Source organism: Somniosus microcephalus, unplaced genomic scaffold, assembly GCF_052327205.1.
Source record: "Somniosus microcephalus isolate GS21.2 unplaced genomic scaffold, FLI_Smic_1.0 scaffold58, whole genome shotgun sequence".
NCBI classification, from domain to species: domain Eukaryota; kingdom Metazoa; phylum Chordata; class Chondrichthyes; order Squaliformes; family Somniosidae; genus Somniosus; species Somniosus microcephalus.
In genome coordinates, this window is record NW_028225245.1 from 908901 (window position 1) to 928245 (window position 19345).

The 19345-nt window shown below is 48.2% G+C and overlaps 1 long non-coding RNA gene across 2 annotated transcripts; it reads right to left on the minus strand.

The window, feature by feature from the left end:
- Positions 1 to 10940: 10940 nt before the first annotated feature.
- On the minus strand, positions 10941 to 16373 carry LOC147083630 (uncharacterized). Of its 2 annotated transcripts, none has more exons than XR_015075971.1 (3): positions 15839 to 16373; positions 14428 to 14590; positions 10941 to 11071 (listed from the first exon to the last, which is right to left on the minus strand). It is a non-coding gene; the product is annotated as an uncharacterized LOC147083630 (long non-coding RNA). The 2 variants fall into 2 exon arrangements; XR_015075972.1 differs by having other exon boundaries at positions 16203 to 16372.
- Positions 16374 to 19345: the final 2972 nt, after the last annotated feature.

Sequence of the window (19345 nt, forward strand, 5' to 3'; positions counted from 1 at the left end):
AGGAGCTGCAGCTGGACACACTTCCTGCACACATAGTTGTCAGGGACAGTGTCCCTGATTTCCCACATGGCACAGGAGGAGCATGACACGGGTCCGAGCTGCCCTTCCATGACTTAACCCTTACAATACCCTTTTATTTACTACGATTTAGCTTAATTATTGAATTCTACTTAGAATAAGTTTGTGAAAGTACTCACCAACCAGTCACCTACTGTTTTCTGGTGTTGTATTTTCACTGCCGCCTCCTGTCCTGGAACCTTTTCCACCTAGGTTAGGCTCCTGAAATAAAATAAATTGAACCTACCTTTTCAACTTCCCCTAACCCCTAAAAGGTTAGAGGAGGTGGAAGGGTGGGAGACACTACACTGTAGTGTTTCGGGTTTAGCAACAGCTCCACCTATATAAGAGTTACTGGCCTCCTGCTCTCCCGACTGCACCAGCTGTGAAAGAAAAAGCCCGCGAAAGGTGAGCTTTTAAACTCACCAGTTACTGGCCTCCTGCTCTCCCGACTGCCCCAGCTGTGAAAGAAAAAGCCTCCGAAAGGTGAGCTTTTAAATCGAGCGACTCTGTCAGATCCTGATGTGATGTCTGGTCTGAGCTTCCGGTCTGTAAATGCTCCACTTCTAAAACCCTGTAAAAGGAGTGTAGAAAGGGGTAAGAGGGAGAATGTTGTCTCATGTCGCTCTTTCCCAGCCCAGGGGCAGTGAAGCTGATTTTCAGGTCCCAGCTGCTGCACAGGTTGGTTGAAAGAATCAACAGTAATGGCGGCTGCAATCCCCACAAGCCCCCGCGCTCCAGAAAGTGCTCCGGCCGCCGTGCTGAGTTGTGACTGACCCCGCACATGCGCCCCATGGCCCGCCCTCTCCTGCTCCACAGGTGCCCGGCTCGCACCGCGCATGCTCAGCACACACCCGGGGCCCCTGTCAATCATCCTCCCCCGCGCCTGCGCGCTGGGCCCGAGCTCCAGGCTGCCGCACGGGGCTTTCTTTGTAAAGTCGGTGTTGGTGAAGAGCCGCAATCAGTGAGGGAAACATAGAAACATAGAAGATAGGAGCAGGAGTAGGCCATTCGGCCCCTCGAGCCTGCTCCGCCATTCAATGAGATCATGGCTGATCATCCAAATTCAGTACCCTGTCCCTGCCTTCTCCCCATATCACTTGATCCCTTTAGCCTTAAGAAATATATCCAACTCCTTCTGGAATATATTTAATGAATTGGCCTCCACTGCCTTCTGTGGTAGAGAATTCCACAGGTTCACCACTCTCTGGGTGAAGAAATTCCTCCTCATCTCAGTCCTAAAAGGCCTACCCCTCATCCTTAGTCTGTGACCCCTGGTTCTGGACTCCCCGACCATCGGGAACATCCTTCCTGCATCTAGTCTGTCCAGTCCTGTTAGAATTTTATAAGTTTCAATGAGCTCCCCTCTCATTCTTCTAAACTCCAGCGAGTATAAGCCCAATCGTCCCAATCTCTCCTCATACGTCATTCCTGCCATCCCAGGTATCAGCCTGGTGAATCTTCGCTGAACTCCTTCCATGGCAAGAACATCCTTCTTCAGATAAGGCAACCAAAACTGCACACAATACTTAAGATGTGGTCTCACCAAGGCCCTGTACAACTGCAGCAAGACATCCTTGTTCCTGTACTCAAACCCTCTTGCTACGAAAGCCAACATACCATTTGCCTTCTTAACCGCCTGCTGCACCTGCATGCTTACCTTCAGTGACTGGTGCACAAGGACACCCAGGTCTCGTTGCACTTCCCCATCTCCCAATCTATTGCAGTTCAGAAAATAATCTGCCTTCCTGTTTTTACCACCAAAGTGGATAACCTCGCATTTATCCACATTATACTGCATCTGCTATGCTTCTGCCCAATCACCCAACCTGTCCAAATCATACTGGAGTTTCTCGGCATCTTCCTCACAGCACACACGCCCACGCAGCTTTGTGTCGTCTGCAAACTTGGAGATATTACATCCAGTTCTCTCGTCTAGATCATTTATATATATTGTGAATAGCTGGGGTCCTAGGACCAATCCCTGCGGTACCCCAGTAGTCACTGCCTGCCGCTCGGAAAAAGAGCCATTTATTCCAACTCTTTGCTGCCTGTCTGCCAACCTGTTCTGTATCCAAGTCAATACCTTGCCCCTAATCCCATGTGCCTTAACTTTACACGCTAATCTCTTATGCGGGACCTTATCGAAAGCCTTCTGAAAGTCCAAATACACCACATCCACTGGTTCTCCCTTAGCTATTCTACCAGTTATATCCTCAAAAAATTCCAGTAGATTAGTCAAGCACGATTTACCTTTTGTAAATCCAAGTTGATTTTGTCCGATCCTGTCACTGTTTTCCAAGTGCACTGCTATTACATCTTTTCTAATGGACTCTAGCATTTTCCCCATTACCGATGTCAGGCTTACTGGTCTATAATTCCCCATTTTCTCCCTACCACCTTTTTTGAATAAGTGGGGAAACATTAGCTACCCTCCAATCCATGGGAACTGTTCCAGAGTCTATTGAATTTTGGAAGATGACCAGCAATGCATCTACTATTTCTAGGGCCACTTCCTTAAGTACCCTAGGATGTAGATTATCAGGCCCTGGGGATTTATCGGCCTTCAATCCCGTCAATTTCCCAAACACCATTTCCCTACAAATACTGATTTCTTTCAGTTCCTCCCTCTCATTAGCAGTAACATAGAAGATAGGAGCAGGAGTAGGTCATTCGGCCCCCTCAAGTCTGCTCCACCATGCAATGAGATCATGGCTGATCATCCAAACTCAGTACCCTGTCCCTGCTTTCTCCCCATATCCCTTGGTCCCTTTAGCCTTAAGAAATATATCTAACTCCTTCTTGATGCGCTGTCCCCAGGTGAGAGTAGCTCAGTCAGCACAGAGCTGGGGCTGGAATCTGGGAGAGGGGCCGCAGGCAGCGGGCCTGGCAAAGGGACAATCACTGATTGAATAATAAACAGGGGTAAGGACACACTAACCTCACATCATATATATCTATAGCTTAAGTAGACAGATTTTAAGCCAAACGATGGGACCGATGGCTGCAATTCCCATGCCATGCGGGAACTCTGGGATGCTTCACGTGTCCTGGTGAACCGCGTGTGCAGGTAGCGCCTCCCGTGGCTGGAACTCAAGCTTAGGGTCTCTGAGCTTGGGGAGCGGCTGGAGTCACTGCCGGGCAGACGGGAGGCTGAGAGGTTCCTGGAGCACACGTTCCAGGAGGGGGTCACCCCGCAGCCACAGAGTTCGTGGGAATTGTAACTGGGTGGCCGCCCAGCAGGGTTTGAGGAGGCAAGGCAGTGCAGGAATCCCCCGGGAGTGCGGCGCTCTCAAACCGGTTTTCAGTGCTGAATCCCGGTGAGGGTGATGACACCTCGGGGGGAGAGTGCAGTCTAGAGCGCATCCACTGCACTGTGGGGCAAGGCCAATTTCAGTGGGATGAGAATGGATCCGGCCCGGGTAAATTGGAATCAAAGATTGGCAGGAAAAACTGTAGAGGAACAATGGGCTGCCTTTAAAGAGGAAATAATTCAGGTACAGTCGAGGTACATTCCCACTAAGGGGAAATGTAGGGCAACTAAAGTCAGAGCTCCATGGATGATGAAAGAGATAGAGAGTAAGATGAAGCAGAAAAAGAGCATGTATGACAGATGTCAGGTCGAGAATACATCGGAAAATCAGGCTAAATATAGAAAGTTCAGAGGAGAAGTGAAAAAGAAAATACAAGGGGCAAAGAGAGGGTATGAGAATAGAATGGCAGCTAACATAAAAGGTAATCCAAAAGTCTTCTATAGGCAGATAAATAGTAAACGGGTAGTAAGAGGAGGGGTGGGGCCGATTAGGGACCAAAAAGGAGACCTACGCACGGAGGCAGAGGGTAAGGCTGAGGTACTAAATCAGTACTTTGCATCTGTCTTCACCAAGGAAGAAGATGCTGCCATAGACATAGTGAAGGAGGAGGTCGAGGAGATACTGGATGGGATAAAATTGATAAAGACAAGGTACTAGAAAGGCTGGCTGTACTTAAAGTAGATAAGTCACCAGGACCGGATGGGAAGCATCCTAGTACGCTGAGGGAAGTGAAGGAAGAAATTGCGGAGGTACTGGCCATAACCTTCCAAATCCTCATTAGAAACTGGGGTGGTGCCAGAGGACTGGAGAATTGCAAATGTCACACCCTTGTTCAAAAAAGGGTGTAAGGACAAACCCAGCAACCACAGGCCAGTCAGTTTGACCTCGGCAGTGGGGAAGCTTTTAGAAACAAAAATCAGGGACAAAATTAACAGTGTGGATTAATTAAGGAAAGCCAGCACGGATTTGTTAAAGGCAAATCGTGTTTAACCAACTTGATGGAGTTTTTTGATGAGGTAACAGAGAGGGTTGATGAGGGTAATGCGGTTGACGTGGTGTGCATGGATTTCCAAAAGGCGTTCGACAAAGTGACACATAATAGGCTTACCAGCAAAGTTGAAGCCCATGGAGTAAAAGGGACAGTGGCTGCATGGATAGGGAATTGGCTAAGTGACAGGAAACAGTGAGTAGTGGTGAACGGTTGTTTTTCAGACTGGAGGAAGGTACACAGTGGTGTTCCCCAGGGGTCGGTTCTAGGACCACTGCTTTTCTTGATATATATTAAAGACTTGGATGTGGGTGTACAAGGCACAATTTCAAAATTTGCAGATGACACAGAACTTGGAAGTATAGTGAACAGTGAGGAAGATAGTGATAGACTTCAAGTGGACATAGACAGGCTGGTGGAATGGGCGGACACGTGACAGATTAAATTTAATGCAGAAAAGTGCGAAGTGATACATTTTGGTAGAAAGAATGAGGAGAGGAAATATAAACTAAAGGGTACAATCCTAAAGTGGGTGCACGAACAGAGAGACCTGGGGGTATATGTGCACAAATCATTGAAGGTGGCAGGGCAGGTTGAGAAAGCAGTTAAAAAAGCTGATGGAAACCTGGGCTTCATGAATAGAGGTATAGAGTACAAAAGTGTTGAAATTATGATGAACCTTTATAAAACACTAGTTCGGCCTCAACTGGAGTATTGTGTCCAATTCTGGGCACCGCACTTTAGGAAGGATGTGAAGGCCTTAGAGAGGGTGCAGAAAAGATTTACGAGAATGATTCCAGGGATGAGGGACTTCAGTTACATTGATAGACTGGAGAAGCTGGGGTTGTTCTCCTTGGAGCAGAGAAGATTGAGAGGAGATTTGATAGAGGTGTTCAAAATCAAGAGGGGTCTGGACAGAGTAGATAGAGAGAAACTCTTCCAATTGGCAGAGGGGTCGAGAACCAGAGGACACAGATTTAAGGTGATTGACAAAAGAACCAAAGGCGACATGAGGAAAAACTTTTTGACGCAGCGAGTGGTTAGGATCTGGAATGCACTGCCTGAAAGGGTGGTGGAGGCAGATTCAATCACCGCTTTCAAAAGGGAATTCGATAAGTACCTGAAAGAGAAATATTGCAGGACTTCAGATTCCTGGGGCAGGAGGGACCAGTTCTGGGGCAGGAGGGACCTGTCCAAGGTGGACGGGTTGCACCTCAACAGAGCTGGGCCCAATGTCCTCATGGGACGGTTAACTAGTGCTGTGGGGGAGGGTTTAAATTAATTAGACAGGGGGATGGGCACCAGGATGAAACATTAGAGAGGAGAAACAAGGTGAAGAGAGGACTGGGAGAGACAAGTAGCACTAGAGGGACAGAATTGCTGGTCATCTTCCAAAATTCGATAGACTCTGGAACACTTCCCATGGATTGGAGGGTAGCTAATGTTACCCCACTATTCAAAAAAGGTGGTAGAGAGAAAACAGGGAATTATAGACGAGTAAGCCTGACATCGGTAGTGGGGAAAATGCTAGAGTCCATTATAAAAGATGTAAAAAAAAGTGACAGGATCAGACAAAGTCAACATGGATTTACAAAAGGTAAATCGTGCTTGACTAATCTACTGGAATTTTTTGAGGATGTAACTGGTAGAATAGATAAGGGAGAACCAGTGGATGTGGTGTATTTGGACTTTCAGAAGGCTTTCGATAAGGTCCCGCATAAGAGACTAGCGTGTAAAGTTAAGGCACATGGGATTGGGGGCAAGGTACTGACTTGGATAAAGAACTGGTTGGCAGACAGGAAGCAAAGAGTTGGAATAAACGGCTCTTTTTCCGAGTGGCAGGCAGTGACTAGTGGGGTACCACAGGATTCGGTCCTAGGACCCCAGCTATTCATAATATATATAAATAATCTAGACGAGGCAACTAGATGTAATATCTCCAAGTTTGCAGACGACACAAAGTTGGGTGGACATGTGTGCTCTGAGGAGGATGCCGAGAAGCTCCAGTATGATTTGGGCAGGTTGGGTGATTGGGCAGAAGCATGGCAGATGCAGTATAATGTGGACAAATGTGAGGTTATCCAGTTTGGTGGCAAAAACAGGAAGGCAGCTTATTATCTGAACGGCAATAGATTGGGAGAAGGGGAAGTGTCCTTGTGCACCAGTCGCTGAAGGTAAGCATGCAGGTGCAGCAGGCGGTTAAGAAGGCAAATGGTATGTTGGCCTTCATAGCGAGAGGTTTCGAGTACAAGAACAAGGATGTCTTGCTGCAGTTGTACAGGGCCTTGGTGAGACAACACCTTGAGCATTGTGTGCAGTTTTGGTCGCCTTATCTGAGGAAGGATATTCTTGCCATGGAGGGAGTGCAGCGAATATTCACCAGACTGATACCTGGGATGGCAGGAATGACGTATGAGGAGAGATTGGGTCGATTGGGCTTATACTCACTGGAGTTTAGAAGAATGAGAGGGGATCTAATTGAAACTTATAAAATTCTAACAGGACTGGACAGACTGGATGCAGGAAGGATGTTCCCGATGGCCGGGGAGTCCAGAACCAGGGGTCACAGTCTAAGGAAAAGGAGTAAGCCATTTAGGACAGAGATGAGGAGGAATTTCTTCACCCAGAGGGTCTTAAATCTGTGGAATTCTCTGACCCAGAGAGCCGTGGAGGCTGGGTCATTAAATACATTTAAGGTGGAGATAGACAGATTTTTGGCAAGATAAGGGAGCGAAGTGTAGTGTATGTGACCTGTACCACCTTAAGAGGATACCTTAAGGTGATGGACTACTTTTTGATGGCTCCTGTACATTGTAGTACCGGTGGTGACCACACCGGTATATAAACCCTGTGGAGCAAAGTGTATTCCAGTTCAGCCCTGACCCTCAGTTACTAAAGACCTGTTTAAGCATTTCTGTTGTCTGTGTCCAGTTATTCAGCATAACTACATTTGAAAGCACAGACTCAACAGTGGCGACGAGTCTGATCTTACCTAGCGGCAGTTGCATCAAAGGAAGCTTTGCCTCTGAAACGGGCGTCGAACAAGGACATCCACCCTCAACATCCTGCTGGGCACTGCATAGCACGGGAGGCAATCGGGAACCCGGGTTGGGTTCTGGCCACGAAGTCTAACATCACTGAACATCCCTTCGACGACAGCGGCGGGTAAGCCCGATCGAGCGGCACGGGGGGAAGTCAGCCGAGTTGTCAGTAAGAGAAGGGGAGGGAAACGACGAAAAGGGCGGAGAACACGACCGCAGCCGGTGTCAGGGGCCGGACTGCAATCGGGGCAGAGACGCGCAGCAGCCAGAAAAGCGTTTATGTCCACGAGGACCGCGGGAGCGGTGGGGAACAAGAGCAGCAGCGTCGGGGAAAATAAAGGACCGCTGGGAGGTGAGAACGGCAACAGCGCAGTAATCGCCATTTTTAGTCAGCGGGGGAAGAAGACAAGCGCGGGAAAAGCCGCCAAGTGCGGGAAGCCGCCATTTTGAAAAATAAAATAAAATAATAATCATAATCCGAAGGAAAGGAAACTCAACAAGATGCCAAAAACGGGTAACATCACTGCTTTTGATAGCGATGTGGAAGATTGGGCCACTTATGTGGAACGCGTTGAAGTTTATTGTACAGCGAATGAGGTACCGGTGGATAAGAAAGCACTAACCCTATTAAACTCAATGGGTGCGAAGACGTACGGGTTATTAAGGAACCTTGTAACACCAGATAAACCGGTAGGAAAGAGTTTCGCGGATATTGTTACTATCCTGCAAGAGCATTTAAACCCCACGCCGCTGCTGATAGCGGAACGATTTAAATTCTACAAAAGAATTCAACTGAAAGAAGAAAGCAACGCTGAATTCTTAATTGAACTGTGCAAGTTATCAAAGTACTGTCAGTTCGGTACAGGACTAGCAGACGCACTGAGAGATAAGTTTGTGTGTGGGCTCCTAAGGGATGGAACCCAGAAGCGACTGCTAGAGGAAAAGGATCTTACGCTGGACAAAGCTTTCAGCATTGCAGCATCGCACGAGGCAGCAGCACGAGGCACTGCAGAAATGCAGCAAAGGCCATTGGAATTCAGCACCAATGAAATGGCATTGGGCGCAGTAAAGTGCTATCGTTGCGGAAGGACAACGCATGACCAGAACCAGTGCTGGTTCAAAGATAAAGAATGCAGGCAATGTGGCAAACTTGGTCACATAGCGAGAGTATGCCGGTCAGGAAAGAAGACCAGCAGCAAAAGGTCGCCGCAGGAGAAGTACAAAAAAGTACACAAGGTGACAGAGAACAGTTCGGATGAACAGAAGACGGATTCAGACTCCAGCAGTAAGGAACTGGGTTGTCTAAAAATACATAATGTGGGTAACTCAGCAGACCACCAAACTATCTGGGTCATGCTTCGGATAGCAGGAGTCCAAGTGAAGATGGAATTGGGACACTGGATCGGCATTGACGGTCATGAATAAGCAAGATTACAAAAGGTTATTCTCACACATTCCCCTGAGGGATACGGAGATTGTATTGAAAACATACACGGGGCAAATAGTATACCCCATCGGAAAGATAAAGGTAAAGGTGGTCTACAATGGTAAAGAAAGTCAGGAAATGGACTTGTATGTGTTACCTGATGGAGGTCCGCCACTACTGGGACGGGAATGGATCCGGAGAATAAATGTGGACTGGCATTCCATACAAGCACTAACTGTAGATTCCTGTAAAGAGGATGACGTCAAACCTAAACGACTGTCCAGAATATTGGACGATGCTAAGGAGGTGTTCCAACAGGGACTGGGAACACTGAAAGGAATTACGGCAAACATCAAGGTTGAAGAACATGCAAACCTGAAATTTTTCAAAGCTAGACCGGTACCTTATGCGATACGACCTGCTGTGGAAGCAGAGCTGGAAGGGCTAGAACATTCAGGAGTACTGTCAAAGGTGGACTGGAGCGAATGGGCCACGCCCATTGTTCCCATCATGAAGCGTTCGTTGAGCAACAAGCCGGGAGAACCTGGGAAGGTTCGCATCTGTGGCGATTTCAAGATCACTGTTAATCCGGTTCTTCACACGGTGCAATATCCGCTTCCGCGGATTGAAGATATCTTCGCTTCGCTGTCTGGCGGGAAACACTTCACCAAGATAGACCTGGCGCAGGCATACCTACAGATGGAAGTTGATGAAGCGTCACGCCAGTATCTCACGATCAACACACATAAGGGCTTATATCGGTATAATAGACTGGTTTTTGGAGTGGCATCGGCTCCAGCGATTTGGCAAAGGGCCATGGAACAGGTATTGCAGGGAATTCCAGGCACACAATGCTACCTGGACGACATTCTGATTACAGGAGATGATGATAAGGAGCACCTCGCGAATTTGGAGCAGGTGCTCACCAGATTGAAAGAATATGGACTCAGAGTTAATCGCCAGAAATGTGAGTTCTTTCAAAAGCGAATCTCATACTGCGGCCACGTCATTGACCAGGAGGGGCTCCATAAGTCACCTGACAAGATCGAAGCTGTTGTGAAAGCTCCCGCTCCGGAAAATGTATCCTAGTTGAGGTCGTTCCTTGGGTTGGTTAACTATTACCACAAGTTTCTTCCAAATTTATCCACGGTGTTACACCCGCTGAACACTCTTTTGCAAATGGGAGTACCATGGAAGTGGAGCGAGGATTGTAAGCGGGCTTTTCAAAAAAGCAAGGCACTGATCACCTCTAAGGAAGTGTTGGCTCACTTTAACCCAACGCTGCCTATTCGCTTAGCTTGTGATGCTTCTCCATATGGTATCGGGGCAGTGCTCTCACATAAGTTGCCAAATGGCTTGGAAAGGCCAGTCGCGTTCGCATCCAGATCATTGACCTCCGCAGAGCACAACTATGCTCAGATAGATAGGAAGGCTCTCAGCCTCGTGTGGGGAGTTAAGAAATTTAGCCATTACCTGCAAGGCCAAAAGTTTACGCTGCTGACAGATCACCAGCCGTTGGTTTCCATTTTTAACCCTAAGAAGGGTGTTCCAGTAATGACGGCGCAGAGGCTTCAGAGATGGTCCCTTTTCCTAGGGGCACATCAATATGATATCGAATTCAAAGGTACAAAGCAACATGGTAATGCTGATGGGCTGTCGCGCCTGCCACTACCTACAGCGGAAGAGGCACCGGCAGTTGACCCTGTCGAGATATTTCACTCGACCATCATCGAATGCTTACCAGTCACCAATGCGAGTATTGAGAGAGAGACCCGAAACGACCTGACACTGTCTCGGGTCTACGATTTGACAGTGAAGGGATGGCCAGCACATGGTGACCCACTGTTACCAGCATTCTCAGCCAGACGAGAACAGCTGTCCATCTGTCAAGGAACATTGATGTATGGAACAAGGGTGATTATTCCTCCTAAATTAAGGGAGAGAGTTCTGAAGGAACTGCATGAAGGTCATCTGGGGGGAGTCAAGATGAAAAGCCTTGCTAGGGCTTATGTGTGGTGGCCAGGTATCGACAAACAAATAGAGGATCTGACTAAAAGCTGCTCAGGGTGCCAAAAAGTTCAAAACGTACCTCCAATTGCACCGCTGCATCCATGGGAATGGCCTTCAACCCCATGGCAACGTGTGCATATCGACTTTGCAGGTCCATTCATGGATTCCATGTTTTTGATAGCGGTAGACGCACATTCTAAATGGCCAGAAGTGATTAAGATGTCGACCACTACCTCTGAAAAGACAATCGCAGTTCTAAGAACCATATTTGCAAGGAATGGGTTGCCGGAACAAATATGTTCAGATAACGGACCACAGTTCGTGTCAGAAGAATTCCAGAAATTCATGAAAAAGAATGGGGTGAAACACTATACATCTGCCCCATATCATCCGGCTACAAATGGGTTGGCCGAGAGATTTGTACAAACGTTCAAAAAGGCGATAAAGGCCATGAGCGAAGACCATATTCCACTACAACACAAGGTGGACAATTTCCTGATGGCATATCGAAACGCCACGCATGCAGTGACAAATCAAAGCCCTGCCATAATGTTCTATAACAGGAGGTTGCGGTCCCGGTTGGATTTGTTAAAACCCAATGTGCGAAGGGAAGTCGAAAACAAGCAATTCCAGCACGTAAATAACAAGGCCACTCGGAGTTTCGAAATAGGACAACCAGTGTTGGCCAGGGACTATAGGAATGATAAATGGCAATCCGGAACAATTCGTGCCCGACAAGGACCCTTGATGTACACGGTAGACGTTGGAGAGAACGTAATACGACGTCATGCTGACCAACTTGTGGAATCGAGAACAAGGGTCGACCCCATGTCTACGGCAGAGACACCAGTTGAAGAAGTTATTGAGCCTGTAGCATCTACCTCAGACTCGTATGTACATGATGATGTTCAATCCATAGGAGATCAAATGGATCAGTCACCCCAGCAACGAGAACCAGAGACCCCTGAAAGGCGTTATCCGGCCCGGATCAGGAGGCCTCCTCAGAGACTGAATCTTTGAACAGTTTTGTGTGAAAGTTGTATACATGTTATCCATGTATTGTTTAAATTGGGGTGTACACTGTTAAGCTAAAAGGGGAGGAATTGTAGTGTATGTAACCTGTACCACCTTAAGAGGATACCTTAAGGTGATGGACTACTTTTTGATGGCTCCTGTACATTGTAGTACCGGTGGTGACCACACCGGTATATAAACCCTGTGGAGCAAAGTGTATTCCAGTTCAGCCCTGACCCTCAGTTACTAAAGACCTGTTTAAGTATTTCTGTTGTCTGTGTCCAGTTATTCAGCATAACTACATTTGAAAGCACAGACTCAACACGAAGGGTGCTCGGGAGCGGGCGGGGAAGTGGCTTTGAGCCCAAGATCAGCCATGATCTTATTGAATGGCGGAGCAGGCTCGAGGGGCCAAGTGGCCTATTCCTGCTCCTATTTCTTATGTTCAAAGCAGATAACTTCCCACTTCTCCACATTATATTCCATCTGCCATGTTCTTGCCCATTCACTGAACCTGTCGATATCCCTTTGCAGCCTCTTTGTCTCCTCCTCACAACTTATTTTCCCACCTAGCTTTGTATCGTCAGCAAACTTGGATACATTGCACTCGGTCCCCTCATCTAAGTCATTGATGGAGATTGTGAATAGCTGAGGCCCCAGTAATGATCCTTGCGGGACCCCAATAGTTACAGCCTGCCAGCCCGAAAATGAGCCGTTTATTCCTACTCTCTGTTTTCTGACCGTTAACCAGTCCTCAATCCATGCTATTACCCCCAATCCCATGAGCCCTAATGTAGTGTGACAGCACCCTGGGAGGAAAGGGCACCTGCTCCTGATCGCCACCCACTTAACTTGACAAGGTCGGACTGTCTACACCACAACTCCAGATATCCACAGCCATGCCTCAGCTGTCCAGAGCCTTGCTCAGGCCCCATCCGGAGGACTGCCTTCAGTTTCAGGCACCGCACCTCAGAAAGGGACACACTGGCCTCGGAGGGGGTGCAGGGCCAATTTACCAGGAGGACATCGGGGCTGAGAATGTCTCATTATGGGGACGGAACCATCGAATGAAACAGCACAGAAGGAGGCCATTCGGCCCACCATGCCTGTGCCGGCTCTTTGGTCGAGCTCTCCGATTAGTCCCACTCCCCCCTGCTGTTTCCCCCTCGCCCTGTAAATGTCTCCCCTTCAAGTATTTACCCACTTCTTTATGAAAGTGACGATTGAATCTGCTTCCACCGCCCTTTCAGGCAGCGCATTCCAGATCACAACAACTTGGTGTAAAAATCTGTTTCCTCATCTCACCTCTGGTTCTTTTGCCAATCGCCTTAAATCTGGTTTCTGTCCCTTCAGCCATTGGAAACGGTTTCTCCTTATTTACTCTCTCAAAATCCATCCTGATTTTGAACAACGCTATCAAATCTCCTCTTAATCTTCTCTGCCCCAAGGAGAACAACCCCAGCTTCTCCCGTCTCTCCACGTAACTCAAGTCCCTCATCCCTGGTCCCATTCTCGTAAATTTCTTCTGCACCCTCTCTAAGGCCTTGACATCCTTCCTAAAGTGTGGTGCCCAGCGGAAGCCTAGCCAGTGTTTTATAAAGGCTTAGCATAACCTGCTTGCTTTTGTACTCTATTCCTCTATTAATAAAGTCAAGGATCCTGTATGCTTATTAACAGCCTTCTCAACTTGTCCTGCCACCTTCTAAGATTTGTGTACATACCCCCCGAGGCCTCTCTGTTCCTGCACCCTCTTTAAAACTGGACCATTTAGTTTATATTGCCTCTCCTCATTCTTCCTACCAAAATGAATCACTTCACACTTCTCTACATTAAATTTAATCTGCCACGTTTCTGCCCATTTCACCAGTCTGGCTACATCCTCCTGAAGTCTGTTACTATCCTCATTGTTTGCGACATTTGAGTTTCATGTCATCTGTAAATTTTGAAATTTTGCCCTGGATCCCCAAGTCCAGGTCATTAATATATATCAAAAAAAGCAGTGGTCCGAATCAATGTTCACGTTAAGTTGCGCGGCCACGCAGCGGTCTGGAGGTCCCGCGCAGCCGGCTCACCGCCCTATAAATGGAATAAACGCGCATGCGCAGAAATTTGAATGGGCCGTGCAGCCCGTTAAAGGGGCCACGCACCTCAAAAAAAGAGGGAACATTGGTCCTAATACCGACCCCTGGGGAACATCACTGTTTACCTCCCTCCAGTCTGAAAAGAAACCGTTCACCACTACTCTCTGCTTTCTGTCCCTTGGCAGAAAATTGGGAGGGGGTGAGTGCAAACAGCACCTGATTTCTCACCAAGCACTTACGGGAGCAGGGGATTAGCCCTACTTTAAATGTCAGTCTCTTAAATATACATTAATAAAAAGGGAGACGCTGTCCCTTTAAAATCGGTCATCCACGGGGATTTTTAATGAAAATCTCATAGAAAAAGAGAGCGCCTGTCCCTTTAAGAGAAACCCCACCACTCCCATATTTCTCTTAAAGTGCTTGAAATTAATAATTAAAAACGCACAAAATTAATATTAAAAAAATTAATTCAGGGAGAAAAAATATTTTTACTCACATTTGCTCCACAGGGTTTCTTGTTTCTGTTCCATCAATTTAAAAACAAACAGCTTTTTTTATGATCAGCCATGATCGCATTGAATGGCGGAGCAGGCTCGAAGGGTCGAATGGCCTACTCCTGCTCCTATCTTCTATGTTTCTATATTTAAAACAAGTATCTTCTGTAAAATAAAATTAGTTTGAGCTGTAAAATGGGAAAGGAACATTAAAAATAAACTTTCCCAGGATCACAGATTCTGACCAGGCCGCTTTACAAAATGGCGGCGGGCTGATCCCAGGTCCCGCCTCCCCCTTCGCCGCGATTGGTTGGAGGACCAAAGCCCCTCGGTCGGTCCTCCAGGCTCCGCCTCCCCTCGCTCATTGGTGGAGAGCTCAGTGTCAGTCGGTGCACGCCGGCGACGTCGTGACGTTGCAGGGTGGGCGGTTGGAGCAGGTGGGAAATTAAATTCATTTAAATTCAATCTCCCGTCAGCCTCCTCTGTCCCAATCAGCCGGCGCAAGTCCCGCCCCTTGGGCTCCCCGATTGGTTGGAGGACCCGCCGCCGGCTCGCTCCTCCAGCCCCGCCCCGCTCGCTCCCTATTGGTCGGAAGCTCCCGTCAATCAGGCCCTGGGCCCGGGTCCTATCACAGAATCACAGAAACCCCACAGTGCAGATAGAGGCCATTTCGGCCCATCGAGCCTGCAGCGACACACATCCCACCCGATCCCCGCAACCCCCACACCAACACATATCCCACCCTATCCCCGTAACCCCACGTATTTAATCCCCCTAACACTAAGGGTCAATTTATCATAGCCAATCAACCTAACCCGCACATCTTTGGACTGTGGGAGGAAACCGGAGCACCCGGAGGAAACCCACGCAAACACGGGGAGAATGTGCAAACTCCACGCAGTCACCCGAGGCCGGATTCGAACCCGGGTCCCTGGCGCTGTGAGGCAACAGTGCTAACCACTATGTCACCGTGCTGTACTTTCAATGATGACTTTTATAAACTGGTTTTACAGGAAATTAGAAGAGGAGGGGAGAGATTTGAAGAAACTCGGTCCCTTTGTGACTCTAAAGTTGCAGCTGACCCCGCGCATGCGCCCCATGGCCCCGCCCTCTCCTGCGCCACAGGCGCCCGGCCCGCACTGCGCATGCTCAGCACACACCCTGTGCCCCTGTCAATCATCCTCCCCCTCTGAACAGGCCCCGCCCCCTCCCCCTACTCCGCATGCGCCGCCGGGCCCCGCTCCCGAGAATGAGCCGCTCCGCGCCTGCGCAAGGCCTCGGATTCTGTGGAAGGCCCGGGCAACCGCGAGAGTCCGGCTCACCGGCGGAAAGTGAGTTTTATGAGGGTTTTTTTTAATATAGCGGAGAGAAGCGCGGGCGGGAAGATAAATAAAAAGAAAATACAAACCGCACCGTCCCAGCGCCCTCCCGGCACCGAGCGAAGCCTCTTCCTCTGATGACGTCACTATCGGGCCCCAGCCTCAGGGAGGAAGGTCCCGCCCCCTTGCCGCGCCGCCATTGGTTGGAGGACCAGGCCGCCCAGTTCAGTCCTCCCAGCTTAGCCCTGTTCCTATTGGTCAGCGCTCCCGTCAGTCAGAATCACATTGTTCCGGCTCACTCCGCCACCCCGCGCGGATGAAACCGCTCCGTTCGGCGTCCGCGGATGTCCCGCCCGCCCGACTCTCAGGTTTGCTTTTTCTGGTATTTTTCTTTATAATCTCGCTCTCCGCTCCCCCTTCACCTCGATTTAAATCGATTCCCCAACACTTTACTTTACCCCGGCCGCTGATTCCGCCTCTTCCCCGGGCCAACTTCCGTCTTCTCCTCAGAGGCGGCGCACTGGCAGCCTCGTTTTGTGTTGGGGCCAAATGAGCATGCGCGGCCCCGCCTCTCCACATTTAAAGGGACACCCACCCACACACAGAATCACACAGAATCCCCACAGTGCAGATAGAGGCCATTTCGGCCCATCGAGCCTGCACCGACACATATCCCACCCTATCCCCGTAACCCCACGTATTTAATCCCCTAACAGGAAGGGTCAATTTATCATAGCCAAATCAACCTAACCCGCACATCTTTGGACTGTGGGAGGAAACCGGAGCACCCGGAGGAAACCCACGCAGACACAGGGAGAATGTGCAAACTCCACACCCACACCCTGCACATTTAAAGGGACACCCACCCCCTCTACATTTAAAGGGACACACACACCCTCCACATTTAAAGGGACATCCACCCTGCCACATTTAAAGGGACACCCACCTCCTCCACATTTAAAGGGACTACCTCCCCCCATCTCATGTCCTCTACTGTGGAGGAGGAATTCCTTGAGTGTTTACAGGATGGTTTCCTGGACCAATATGTCGAGGATCCAACCAGAGACCAGGCCATCTTAGACTGGGTATGATGTAACGAGAAAGGATTAATTAGCAATCTTGTTGTATGAGGCCCCTTGGGTTGGAGTGATCATAATATGATCGAATTAGCACTGTTGCCTCACAGCGCCAGGGACCCGGGTTCAAATCCGGCCTCGGGTGACTGTCTGTGTGGAGTTTGCACATTCTCCCCGTGTTTGCGTGGGTTTTCTCCGGGTGCTCCTGTTTCCTCCCACAGTCCAAAGATGTGCGGGTTACGTTGATTGGCTATGATAAAAATTGGCCCTTAGTGTTAGGGGGGATTAAATATGTGGGGTTACGGGGATAGGGCTTGGGTGGGATGGCTGTCGGTGTAGCGACCGGGTGCTAGGGTTTGGATGATCAGCCATGATCTCGTTGAATGGCGGAGCAGGCTCGAAGGGCCGAATGGCCTGCTCCTGCTCCTGCTCCTATCTTCTATGTTTCTATGTTTCATTAAGATGGAGAATGAAGTTGTTGACTCAGAGATTAGGGTCCTAAATTTAAATAAAGGAAACTACGATGGTCTGAGGAGCAAGTTGGGTAGGATTGATTGGGGAATGTCACTCAAAGGGTTCACGATGGACAGGCAATGGCAAACATTCAAAGACCGCATGGATGAACTACAGAATTTGTTCATCCCAGTTTGGCATAAAAATAAAACAAAAGAGGTGACTCAACCGTGGCTAACAAGGGAAATTAGGGATAGCAGAAGATCCAAGGAGACGACATATAAATTGGCCAGAAAAAGCAGTAAACCTGAGGATTGGGAGCAGTTTAGGATTCAACAAAGGAGGACAAAGGGATTAATTAAGAAGGGGAAAATAGAATATGAGAGTAAGTTTGCAGGGAAAATAGAATATGAGAGTAAGTTTGCAGGGAACATAAAAACTGACTGTAAAAGCTTTTATAGATATGTGAAGAGAAAAAGAACATAAGAACATAAGAAGTAGGAGCAGAAGTAGGCCATACGGCCCCTTGGGCCTGCTCCACCATTCAATAGGATCATGGCTGATCTGAACCTAAACTCACGTCCACTTCCCTGCCCGCTCCCCGTAACCCCTAATTCCCTTATCAGTTAGGAAACTGTTTATCTCCGTTTTAAATGTATTTAATGTCGCAGCTTCCACAGCTCTCTGAGGTAGCAAATTCCATAGATTTACCACCCTGAGTGAAGAAGTTTCTCCTCATCTCAGATTTGAAAGGGCAGCCCCTTATTCTAAGATTATGCCCCCTAGTTCTAGTTTCACCCATCAGTGGAAACATCATCCCCGCATCCACCCGATCAAGCCCCCTCACAATCTTATATGTTTTGATAATATCGCCTCTCATTCTTCTGAATTCCAATGAGTAGATGCCCAACCTACTCAACCTTTCCTCATAAGTCAACCCCCTCATCTCCGGAATCAACCGAGTGAACCTTCTCTGAACTGCCTCGAGAGCAAGTATATCTTTTCTTAAATATGTAAACCAAAACTGTACGCAATATTCCAGGTGTGGCCTCACCAGTCCCCTGTATAACTGAAGCAAGACTTCCCTGCTTTTATACTCCATCCCCCTTGCAATAAAAGCCAAGATTCCATTGGCCTTCCTGATCACCTGCTGTACCTGCATACTAACCTTGTGTTTCATGCACCAGGACCCCCCAGATCCCTTTGTACTGTAGCACTTTGCAGTTTCTCTCCATTTAGATAATAACTTGCTCTTTGATTTTTTCTGCCAAAGTGCATAACCTCACACTTTCCAACATTATATTCCATCTGCCAAATTTCTGCCCACTCACTTAGCCTGTCTATGTCCTTTTGCAGGTTTTTTCTGTCCTCCTCACTCACTGCTTTCCCTCCCATCTTTGTATCGTCGGCAAACTTGGATATGTTGCACTCGGTCCCCTCCTCCAAATCGTTAATATAGATTGTAAAGAGTTGGGGTCCCAGCACTGACCCCTGCGGAACACCACTAGTTACTGATTGCCAACCCGAGAATGAACCATTTATTCCAACTCTCTGTTTTCTGTTAGATGGCCAATCTTCCACCCATGCCAGTATATTACCCCCAATCCCATGATTTTTTATCTTGTGCAGTAATCTTTTGTGTGGCACCTTGTCAAATGCCTTTTGGAAGTCCAAATACACCACATCCACTGGTTCCCCTTTATCCACCCTGTTTGTTACATCCTCAAAGAATTCGAGCAAATTTGTCAAACATGACTTCCCCTTTATAAAACCATGCTGACTCTGTCCGATTAAATTATGCTTATCCAAATGTCCTGTTACTGCTTCCTTAATAATGGACTCCAACATTTTACCAACCACAGATGTTAGGCTAACTGGTCAATAGTTTCCAACCTTTTGTCTACCTCCCTTTTTAAATAAGGGCATTACATTAGCAGTTTTCCAATCTGCTGGGACTTTGCCTGAATCTAGGGAGTTTTGGAAAATTACCACCAATGCATCCGCAATCCCCACCGCTACCTGTCTCAAGCCCTAGGATGTAAGCCATCAGGTCCAGGGGATTTATCCGCCTT